At 38.6% G+C, this 11,304-nt stretch overlaps 1 pseudogene; it reads left to right on the forward strand.

The window, feature by feature from the left end:
• The first annotated feature begins 965 nt into the window (after positions 1–965).
• Positions 966–2,631, forward strand: LOC119059453 (zinc finger protein 200-like; annotated as a pseudogene).
• The last annotated feature ends 8,673 nt before the right edge of the window (positions 2,632–11,304 follow it).

The following is an 11,304-nucleotide window of genomic DNA, read 5'->3' on the forward strand; positions in this document are numbered from 1 at the left end:
GACAGCTTTTTCTCATTGTTGTGCAATTCATCAATATCTTGATATAAGAAGCCACAAAGTGAAGGATTTTGTAAAACACAGACTGTGTCAGCCTCCCCAGGATATATGGCAGTTTTTTTCCATAAATGACCACAGCAATAGCTCCAGTTCCACTACTTTGCTACATGCCCCCATCAAGAAGTGGGAGTCCATTTCCCCTCCCCTTGAATCTAGCCAAAGCCACACTGCAGTTTCATTAAATAAATAAATAAATAAATAAATAAATAAATGCTGTTTTTTAAAGTTTTGAAGTGATTTGGTACATGACAATAGATAACCAGACAAGAGATAACCATTATCATAGCAGCCTAATATTGCCATTCAGCTACATGAATCATTTTATTTCTTCTTTATTTCCATAGTTTCTATGGTCCTTGGACTCTACTTTTGTCACATTGGAATATTCACACCTGCTCAGGTTCAGTCTTATATAAGTGGGATCTTGGTTGACTTCAGGCATTCAAGTGACTGACTCTCCTGCCCATTTCTTAAAAGCCTGACATTCTCTACAGCTTTCTCTGGCTCCTATTCTCTTGCTCCATTTGAATTATTTTCTGTACAATCATGGGTACAACTTTTCTATCTACCCTACTCACTTAATGATTTCACTTAGTTGCATAGCTTTAATACCATTTTTATACTATAGACTGTAACATTTTATTGCCAGATTGGACCTCACTCTGCACTCTAAATAATACTGCTCACTTGAGCTATACACTTGGATGAATAATAGACACCTCAAACTTAATGTTCAAACTAGCCTCCTGATCTCCTGCTACCTCAGAAATGTTCCTTCCGGTCTTTCTCAGCTCAGTAAATGGCAATTACATATATTCGGTGTACTTAGATTGAAAATTAGAGAGAAAGGGTAGCTGGAAGGGAGGGAGGTGAGGGATATTTATTATAAGCAATTAGTTTATGTGATCATGAACACAGGCAAATCACAAGATCTGTAGGGTGAGTCAGCAAGCTGGAGACCCAGGAGAGGCCATGATGTAGTTACAGCCCATCACGGAGGACTGCAGCCAGCCTTCTGCTTTTCGTCTTCAATAGAGCCACAGAGAGAGCGGCGGCACCTGAGAGTTCCTGGGAGCCTGAACTTCTGGACCGCAGACTACCTGCTCCCTGCAGAACACCACGCTACTGCCCCTGAACCCAGGCACCAGGCGTGACGTCACAGTAGCTGAAACGCCCCAGATTCCCAACGAACCCAGGAGCCCACCACTAGTCTCAGGTGGCTTGTGAGAACTCCTCTAAAAGGGAAGGGGAGGATTCATCCTCTGGCACCTAGTTTCCCCAGCCTCTGCCAGAGCCTGGGTCCCTGGACCACCTTCAGAGAGAGCCCAGGAGCGGTGGAGCCTTGAAAGCTTTCTGACAGATTTCCTTCAGTAAGAGATGACTTTCAGAATGACAGAAACAAGTATGGTGTGTGACTGATTTCAAGGCACGATGGCTGCAAAAGCGTTTTTTATGGATCCAAAGCGAAAGCACTCCTCCAAACTCCACAATAGGACAGCACCTCCAGACCATCCACCAACTAGTTCTATAGCACTTCCTCACCTTCTCCCCCAAGCCAGGCTAGTTCAGCCCTATCAAAAAACCAAGGAGGCTTGGGTTATTATGGAAGATGATTGGGTTACCATGGAAAGCTCAAACTTTCGGAACCAAGTGCAACCTTGTTCCTTAGTGAAACTTATGACCAGAGAAGTAATACAGCAGACACAGAAGACAGTATCTCTCTGTTTGAAAGCTGAACCTGAAGAGCTGGTGGTCTTTGAAGATTTGAATGTATTTCACTCTCAAGAAGAATGTGTGAGCCTGAATCCCACTCAACAGCTCACTTTGGAAAAGGAAGAAGCCAATGTTGGGAAGATGATGTTATTGGTCAAAGACAGTAATCTTGAGGATAAAAATGTTAGAGAAAATTCTTCAGATTTTGATGACATGGATGGTTCTACAGTCTCCGAGCAACCTCCAGATTGTGAAAATGAAAAAAGAATAAATGCATGTATTCCAAAGGAAAAGAAAATTAGAAATATTTTAGTTACCATTGAAAATGATATTCCACTAGAGGAACTCTCAAAATTTGTGGATACAGATATTATTGCCCTTATGTGAAATCAGAAAATAAGAAGATGGTACACTCATCCACAGTGCGTGAAACAGCTTACCAAAAGTTCTTACCTTATTTCCCACCAGAATACTTACATTGAAGAAAACCCCTATGATTACAGTAACTGTAGTAAAAGCTTCTATAACAAATCTTAATAAACATGAGCAAATTTATACAAGAGAGAAATTCTAGTATACATTTATTTATACAAGAGTTTATTCACATTCTGAGTGTGGAATTAAGTTTCATCAAAATCCTAATCAGAGTCACTGTGAAGGAATCCATATAAGAAGATATTTAAGTGTCCAGAAGGTGGAAAAAACCTTCCCAAAGAACAAATAATTTGTGCTTCATCTGCAGCATCATATGGTTTAGAGGCCATATGATTGCAAAAAAAATGTGGGAGATTTGGTCAGCTGTCAAACTGTACCTGGCATGAGAAAACCCATTCAGCATTTAATACCCAAAAGCAGAAGTGAGATCTGGAAACACAAAACATGTTTCAAACTGAAGTGTTTCATAAGAAGTTTTGAATTCCCAGGCTGTCTAAAAAGATACAGAAACGTGAAAACCTCATAATAGCCAAAATTGGAGTAAATATGCATTTGGCTGAAACCTCAACTTTTAAAAAATTCACGGGGATGAAAACATCCCCAAGGACTACACCTCAGGCTCCAGGTTTTTGGGACTAAGAAGCATTCTTTTGTGAATTTATACAACAATATACAGGTCACAGATCCCTTTCCTTAGAAAGGTTTTGAACATGAATCTGAAGGCTACTTACCTGCAAAACAAACAAAGTCACTCTTGTGTACTGAAAGTATACCTATTTTTTTCCTGCATATGAATTCACACTTGAGAAAAGAGAAATAACACAAAGGCCCTTTTTTTAGACTGGTGTTCCTCCTGAAAGAACCAAACTACTCATTTATTAAGGCAAAGGTTTCTATTAACAATTCATATAACCTTCTAAGAACACCCACTTAAAGTTTGACTGTTGAAAGTGATTATTTACTTTGGAATGTGAGAAAATACAGTAATTGAATAACAAAGGTTTATTCTGCCATTTGTATTTGATTTAATCTAGCAATCGGTTTTTAGTAACATTTGCAATTTATGGTGAAAAGTGACTGTTTTACAAAAATGCTTTTCATAACAATTTTAAAATGTCCACTTTTTTACTGTTACTTGATCAGCTAGTAATTGCTCAAACAACTCTCTCATGCTTTTTTCTTGATGTGAGAGAAGTTCAGATTCCTCCAGCCCCACCACCCAGCCTTGCTCCTGGGAAAGCTCTTCAGAGTGTTGTTCTTCTGCTGAGCCAAGAAGAAAACTTGCTAGAAAGGAAACTCCAAGAGCCTGAAAAAGAAGAGGAAGACATTGGCTTGGTTATATGGCTGCTCAATATCTTTACCATTTGCTTGATTCCCCTCTGAACAGTTATCAGAACTTTGGCAATGAGTGGGCATTACCTCACATGCAAAATGTTTCATTTTTAGAACGTATGTCTCCATTGACGAGCTCACATGGTCCCTCTAAGAGCCAGGATTCCACTGTCTTCATTGTTGTGAATATTTGCTCTCTTCAGCATCCTGATATCCTGACTTTTCTGACTTGTCTTCCCAGAGGCAAGACCAGCAGTATCTTCACAGGACCCTGTGGTGTGTAATTTTAAGGACTCTTGATCAGTTTTGCCTTTTTCAGGTTTCTCAGATTTTTACATTGGTATTTTGATTGGAATAGGTTAATTCTCTATACTATTTGGAAAATTTGTTTAACTTTACAAATATTATTTCCCATCCCAAAACATGTCTTTTTATTTCTTACAATATTCCTGAATAAAGTTTTCTAATTTTCTTCATATAAGTTCATACAATTTTGTTATTATAAATTGATTTTTATTATATTTCCTAGTTATTTTTCAAATATAGGAAAGTTATTTTAATTACATGTTTGTGAAACTAGCCACCTCATTGAATATTTTTAATTTTCAATAATTTCTCAGTTTTATTATAACGTGTGGTTAAAATTATACTATATACAATTTTTTAATGTTAATTTTATCAAAGACACTTTCACAGAAACACCCAGAATGTTTGACCAAATATCTGGACACCCCATGGCCCAATCAAGTTGACATATAAAATTAACCATTATAGATGGCAAGTATAATGTTTTCCTTGAACCTTCTGTTACCAGTTCTGGAAGCTCCTGCCTTGGTTTCTAGTGGTCTACACTGTACCTGTCTTCAGAGGATGTCCTAGGACTACTGGAAACACAGTGCCCATGTGGAGCAGAGTCAGCATGCACAGAGAGCAATGAGTTTCTTGGAATTTGTCTCCCCTAGGGTATCCCTGAGACAATGACGGATGGTGCATGAATATGAAGCCCCTGCTTCAAATTCAGATCTCCTTCACTCCCATCTGGGTTCTCCTGGGATCAGTTGCTTAATAAAATACTTGCACTTGAATTTTTACCTCAGAGTCTGCTGCTTAGAAAACCTGGCCTAAGGTCGCAGCAGTTCTTATCATATCTTTTTGGCTTTGAGAACTGTTCTCTCTTCCTTCTTGAAGCCAGGTTTTATTCAGTTTTAAGTGATGATCTGAAGTTTCACGATGCTTAAATATCATCAAATGGTCAATTTAAAGTATTCTTTCTGTCAGTATCACTAAAAAGAAAGCCTCAGAGTTAGGTAGGTATGAGCTCTAGAGTCAGCAGGTACCTGTAGTCCTAGCCTTCTGTGGGGAAAAAAGAGAGTCAACTCTGCTACAGTGTCCCAAGAGAAAAATCTCTACCTTCAACACTTCCCAGAATAAGAATTTGGGGCAACCTGCCTGTCACATGCTACATTGAATGTTTTTCCATGAAATAAGAGCACTAGGGAAGAAGCCAGCTCTGGAACTATTAATAAGATTCAGTAAGCATTTAATTTATACATATGATGATTTATTTTATAATTGCAGGTTTCTGGAGGGTATGTCTTTCCCTTCCCAAACCCCCACTGACTTAAGGATAATTACCAAAATTGCTCAGATCTGCTCATAATGTGGAAGTTTCACATTTCTTAAAATGACTGAACCCCTGTGTCACTGAGCATTTCTTGAAGAGAATTGGGGGCAAGAACCTCACCCTAATGAGTGGAATATTCTTTTTGTTTTAAATCTTGAGTAGGAACCTATTTTAATTACATTTTTGCTCTTCTCTTTGCAAGAAACTACCCAGGAAACTGGGAAACACAGTTGTTTAAAGAATCTGATAATAATCAGTCAAATACAGCTCTTTAGAAAAGAGTTATACAGTGTTCTTTGAAGCGAGGGCATTTCAAGGGATTTTCCTCTAGTTGATGAAACTAGGTCATCAAGCTATGGGATTTTGTGTGCATGTACACACATATAAACACAGACACATGCACAGTTACAGTTATCACTTCTTTAAAGCCTGGAGTAGCCTGTGATGAATGTTGACATACTATGAGAAAGGAGGAGGATGTGAGAGAACCCATGCATATTTATTTTTTTTAACTTTTTATTGATTATGCCATTAAATTTGTTCTATTCCCCCCTCCATTCCCCTCCACCCTGCATACCCCTCCCCCACCATTTCCCCCTTTAGTTCATGAACACGTGTCTCAAATTCTTTAGATTCTGTATTTCCCCTACTAATCTTACCCTCCCCCCTATCTATTTTCTATCTGCTGTCTATGCTACTTATTTTCTGTACCTTCTACCCCCTTCTCCTTCTCCCACTTCCCTGTTGCTAATCCTCCATGTGATCTTCATTTCTATGGTTCACTCCTGATCCAGCTGTCCTCTTAATTTGCTTTTGTTTTAGGTGTGGTTGTTGATAACTGTGAGTCAACAACCCATACATATTTAAATAGTCAAAATCCTCTTGGTGGTCTGACAGCTTTCTCAACCCCACTCCGTAAGTGACCTAAAATCAGGCAACACCACTGCACATTTTTCCCAGTATATGTCTCAACTCTCTTTTCATATTTGCTTCCCATCTCAGGTTTGGTTAGCCTCTTTGACTTCCCTGACCTTCAAGGCTGCACAGCAGATGAGATACCCTTTATGAAGTTAAGTAAATGCCCACCAGATAGATGAAGGGAGAGAGATTCCCAGCCAAAGCACTAGCAACACATTGGTATGGAAACAAGAAATGGAGTCACATGTCAGGACACTCAACTGGTCCATTATGGCTCAATTCTAAAAGGTAGGAATGGAAAAGTAAGTAAAATCCACTCAAGGAGAAATCCATAGTCAGGCAGGAGTTTGAATTGAAATAGCTAGTAAGATTCTTTGGCCAGAGGAGAGACACATCCCATGAAGTTTTCAAGGAGATCACTTGGGCAGCAGTGTAGACAATAACCTGATGGAACAATAATGGAGGCAGGAAGACCAGACAGAGGCTGTTGAGGTTTGATGGTCCAGATCAGAGGGTAAGTTGGGTAGAACAGTCATTTGTTGGGTAGAACAGTCAGGAAGAAAGGATTTTGGAGGTCACATTACTGTGACTGAAGATGGTGCTGTGGACGAAGCACAGAAAAGCAGTCTCCCTAGGACCTTCCCTCATCTCTGATGTGAGCAGGAAATATGTTGTAAGTACTCAGTAATTACTGCTGACTCCATTGAGCTGATATTTATCTCTGATCTCAATCATTATCTGGTAGAGGCAATAAAATGATAAAATTGCAAATAATATAACTTTGGTCGATCTCTGCATCTCTTTCTCCATTAATAAAATGAGTGAGCTGCATGAGGATCCTCGCTGAAGTCTCCAGCTCTTATGCATCAAGTAGGCCAGTTCTCAGGGGAACAAGCTGGAAGCTGTCATCTGTGAGAATATTGGCAGATTCTTGAGGGATGGGCATAATGGATGAGCATTATGCTCATCCTCCAAACTCAGGTCTAAGCAGGAGACTGCTGAATTTATTGATTTCTGTTTTTCACAGTCACTAAAATAGTTCTCATTTCTGAAATTGTCTGTAATGGGGTAAATAAAATGAGCCTTATTGGGGGAAGGGGCTCCTCTATTGCCATGGTAAGATTACTAATGGTATAAAATTGTGTTTTAATTTAAAATGAGATTTCTTTCAGTTGGCTGAAATGATGTTACTTTTGACACCTACTTGGATTGTTTCCCCCAGCTCCTGAGAAGGGATCCTTGAATTGTTCATAGGGCTATTCAGCAACTGCCTGCAAATATTTCACTGGTGACACTCTCTTGATTAATTCACCAGGGTTTCCCCTGGTGCAAGTGGGAACCTGTGGCTTGAGCACCCTGAGACAAATCTTTCTAGCTCTGCCTTGAGCTATGGGAGCTTGTGGGCAAAGAACCTAAAGAGAGATCAGGAAGATTCCCAGTACAATCTTGTCCCAGACTTCGCCCCTGCTTAAGTCACTTTCTTCTGTTGTGCTCTGGCACACTGTTTTCTTTTGTCAATTCTGTAAAGTGAGTGGGAGGCTATATGGTGAACACTGTGTGCTCCTGATTTAAAAGAAAGAAAGAAGAAAGGAGAGGTCCTGTACAGTTCTGCAATAATTTTAAAGTCAATCCTTTATTGCTGTATGAAGGGGAGGCAGAGATTATACTTAAGTGAGCACTCTGGACTAGAATTTCCCTCAGCGAAATGCTGGCCAGAGAAGACCCCTAGACTCAGAAACTTTGGTTCTAAATTTATACCTTTCTTGTCTATGAAATTGTGGAGGGGAGTTATCTTATCCTACTGCATATTACAGGTCTGAGGTTCTTAGAGATGATCCCCTAATTGTTAAGCTAATAGTTTTCTTGTTCACTGGGGTTAACAAGTAGAGGCCAAGGAAGAAACATCTACATAGATAGATGTTTCTGTCTCTCTTAGATAGAAGCTATCCAAGTTGCTAAGGAGCTAGAGGTATCTGAGTAATCTATCAAACTAAGAATCTTCTGAAGATAAGTGAAAGTGTTCTTAATGTTTCAACTAGACCAGCTGGTCTAAACAGACACCTACAGAAGTCAGTAGTCCTTGGATAAGATTACTCTGGTGAGTGTTTCACTCTTCTTCCTGCTCCCTACCACTACAGGATTAGTCCTATGGCCCTTGTTAGTTTACTCTTTACCAAACACCTTTTACCAAACACTTTTTTTAATTTTAATTGTTCAAGTACAGTTTTCTGACTTTTACTCCCATCCCAGACCAACCCCTCAGGCCTTCCCATCTCCCTCCCATTTCCACCACCTGCTTGTTTTTGTCCATGTGTCCTTTCTTTATACTTGTTCCGGCAAACCCATCCCCCTTTCCCCTGAAATTCCCTCTCCTCTCCCCTCTGGTCACTGTCAGCCTGTTCTCTATTTCAGTGTTCTTGCTTATATTTTGCTTGTTTCTTTGTTTTGTTGACTAGGTTCCTGTTAAAGTTGAGATCATATGGTATTTGTCTTTCACACCCTGGCTTATTTCACTTAGCATAATGCTTTCCAGTTTTATCCATGCAGTTGCAAAGGGTAGGAGCTCCTTCTTTCTTTCTGCTGCATAGAATTCCATTGTGTAAATGTACCATAGGTTTCTGATCCATTCATTTACTGATGGGCACCTAGGTTGCTTCCAGCTCTTGGCTATTGTAAATTGTACTGCTATGAACATTGGGGTGCATAGGTTCTTTTGAATTGGTGTTTCAGGGTTCTTGGGATATAATCCTAGCAATGGAATTGCTGGGTCAAAAGGCAGTTCCATTTTTAGTTTTCTAAGAAAATTTCATATTGTTTTTCATAGTAGTTGTACTAGTCTACAATCCCACCAACAGTGCACTAGCCTTCCCTTTTCTTCATACCCCTCCAACACTTGTTTGTTGCTTTGTGTATGATGGTCATTCTCAATGGTGTGAAGTAGTATCTCATTGTGGCTTTAATTTGCATCTCTCTGATAGCTAGGGATACTGAGCATCTTTTCATGTGTCTCTGGATCCTATGTATGTCCTCCCTGGAGAAGTGTCTGTTCAAGTCTTTTACCCATTTGGTAATTGGGTTGCTTGTCTTCTTCGAGTAGAGACATGTTAGTTACAAGGGTTTTGGAAATTAAACCCTTGTCTGAGGTATCATTGGCAATGTTACTATTGCCAATGGTAACATTGAGGTATGTTTTCCCATACAGTTGGTTCCCTTTTTGTTTCAATATTGTTTCAATATTGTTTCAATATTGTTTCCTCTAGCAGTGCAGAAGCTTTTTATTTGGATGACATCCCATTTGTTTACTCTTTCCTTTATGTCCCTTGCTCTAGGGAACATATCAATGAAAATGTTGCTGCATGAAATATCTGAAATTTTCCTGCCTATGTTCTCCTATAGGACTTTAACGGTGTCACAACTTATATTTAAATCTTTTATCCACTTTGACTTTGTTTTTATGTATGGTGCTCGAGTTTTTTTTCTTTTCTTTCTTTCTTTTTTTTTTTTTTTTTTTGCACATAGCTATCCAGTTCTCCCAAAACAATTTGTTGAAGAAGCTATTTTTACTCCATTTCATGTTGCCACACCCCTTGGTTGAATATTAATTGACCATAGAAACTTGGGTTTATTTCTGGGCTCTCTGTTCTGTTTCATTGGTCCATGTGCCTGTTTTTATGCCATTACCAGGCTGTTTTGATTACAGTGAACTTGTAATACAGTTTGGTATCAGGTATTATGATCCCTCCTACTTTGCTCTTCTTTCTCAAAATTGAAGCATCTATTTGGTTTTTTTTATGGTTCCATATAAATTTTTGAAGTGTTTGTTCTATGTCTGTGAAATATGCCATTGGTACTTTAATAGGTATTGCATTGTATCTGTAAATTGTTCAGGTAATATGGGCATTTTTATGATGTTAATTCTTCTGACCTATGAACACAGTATGTTTCCATTTGTTTGTGTCTTCCTTGGTTTCTTTCTTCAGTGTTGTGTAGTTTTCTGAGTACATGTCTCTTACCTCCTTGGTTAGGTTTATTCCTAGGTATTTTATTTTTCTTGTTGCTACATCGAATGGGATTTTTTTCTAGATTTCTGATTTTGCTGTTTCATTGTTGGTATACAAAAATGCCTTTGATTTGTGGATATCGACTTTGTATCCCGCTGTTTTACCAAATTTGTTTATTAGGTGGAGCAGTTTTTCAGTCGAGTCTATAGGATTTTCTATGTACGCTACCATGTCATCTGCAAACAATGACAGTTTTGTTTCCTCCTTTCTGATTTGGATGCCTTTTATTTCCTTTTCTTGTATGATTGCTATGGCTAAAACTTCTAATACTATGTTGAATAGAAGTGGTGAAAGTGGACAACCTTGTCTTGTTCCTGATCTTAGTGAAAAGCTTTTAGTTTTTGCCCATTGAGTATGATGTTGGCTGTAGGTCTCTCATATATGGCCTTTATTACATTGAGGAATGCTCCCTCTATTTCCACTTTGCTGAGTGTTTTTATCATAAATGGGTACTGTACCTTATCAAATGCCTTTCCCCATCTACTGATAAGATCATGTGATTTTTGTCTCTGTTTTTGTTTATGTGATGTATTACATTTATTGATTTGTGAATACTGTACCATCCTTGCATCCCTGGGATGAATCCCACTTGGCCATGATGTATGATCTTGTTAATGTACTGTTGGATGCAGTTTACCAATATTTTGTTGATAATTTTAGCATTTATGTTCATCAGTGATATTGGCCTGAAGTTTTCTTTCTTTGTTGTGTCTCTATCTGCTTTTGGGATTAGAATGATTCTGGCTTCATAAATAGAGTTTGGGTGTCTTCTATCATTTTGGATTTTTTGGAATAGTCCGTGAAGAATATGGGTGGGCTCTTCCTTAAATGCTTTGTAGAATTCTCCTGTGAAACCATCCAGTCCAGGGCTTTTGTGTGTCAGGAGTTTTTTGATTACTGCTTCAATTTCATGTGTTGTTATTGCTCTGTTCAGGCTTTCTTCTTTCTCTTTATTGAGTTTTCGAAGATTATAGTTTCCTAGAAATTTTTCCATTTCACCCACGTTTACAAATTTCTTGGCATACAGTTCTTCATAGTAATTTCTTACAATTGTTTGTATTTCTATGGTATCAGTTGTAACCTCTCCTCTTTCATTTCTGATTGTGTTTATTTGGGTCCTCTCTCTTTTTTTTCTTGATGACCCTGCTTAAAGGCTTGTCAGTT

Source organism: Artibeus jamaicensis, unplaced genomic scaffold (assembly GCF_021234435.1).
Source record: "Artibeus jamaicensis isolate MK-2021 breed Jamaican fruit bat unplaced genomic scaffold, CSHL_Jam_final contig_65, whole genome shotgun sequence".
Taxonomy (NCBI): Eukaryota; Metazoa; Chordata; class Mammalia; order Chiroptera; family Phyllostomidae; genus Artibeus; species Artibeus jamaicensis.